Below are 1,097 nucleotides of genomic sequence, written 5' to 3' on the forward strand. Positions count from 1 at the left end.
TCTCTCTTCCCTCTTCCCAGTGGCTGCTAGGAAACTTGCAGGCAAGTGTAGTCTACCCCCAGTGGGGCTGGCTGGTGCGCCTGGCTCCTCCTCGCAGCCCCGTCTGAGCGTTCCCCCTCCTCTGGGCCATGCTGCTCAGGACCCGTCCAGGGAGGCCCAGAGCCCAGCCCCAGCCAGAGTGGTAGGTGTGCTCACTGGTGGGGGGCTCCACGGAAAGGTGTGTCCACTGGGGTCATGAGTGTAGTCAGCTCGCACGCTTCTGCACTGGTTTGCTTTGGTGAGAAAACCAGGTGTGTTGGTCTGTTTGCCAAAACTGTCTCCCTAGCAGACGAGGAGCAGACGAGGAGCAGACGCTGCCCCCTCTCGGTGCGCGTCCAGCTCAGGAAGTTAGTTTTCGGAGCACTTTCTCACCTGACCTCACCCGCCCCTCGCAACCACCCTGCTGGAGGCGGGGCCCCACCTCGTGGTCAGGAAACCACAGCCCCGGGGGTGGGGTGCTTGCAGGAGCCACCCACAGTCACCCGCTGCTCCCCCGACCTACCTTGTCCTTGGCTCCCCAAGTGCTGGCGGCCAGTGGGGAGGGTGCGGTTTCTGAGGCAGCTGGCCACGGCCATGCCCGGGGTGCTGCTGGGGAAAGTGGGTGCGGGTGCAGCCCACTGCGCTCTGAGGAGCCGCGACGCCCGGTACGCCCTCCAACTTAAAGACTACGTGTCGCCGCTACAGTCTGTTGCAGCCAGGAGTCAGGCTCACCACAGCGCTCAGACGTGTGACATTCAGGTGAAAGTCTTAGCTGCCAGGAATCGGCCTCACCCCTCCCTTTCTGAGAGGTACAGCTTCCCACAGGGCTGCGGTGGGGGCCTCTGGCTGGGAACAGAGGCCTCTTAGGGGAACGCCCTAAGACCCAGCAAACAGGCGCCCCAGAGTCACAGCCCTCCCCTTGGGAAACAGCCGGACACTTCTTGGCAGAAAAAGCACCAGCAAGGTGTTCTGTAGCCCGCAGTGCGCCACTGCACAAACTTAAGTGGTCCCCTTCACTCTGCACGTACTGGCCCCAGAGAAATGAAGCACAGACGTGGCCCCTGACGGAGGGCCGAGGG

The sequence above is a fragment of the Odocoileus virginianus genome, chromosome 12 (genome assembly GCF_023699985.2).
Source record: "Odocoileus virginianus isolate 20LAN1187 ecotype Illinois chromosome 12, Ovbor_1.2, whole genome shotgun sequence".
NCBI lineage: Eukaryota > Metazoa > Chordata > Mammalia > Artiodactyla > Cervidae > Odocoileus > Odocoileus virginianus.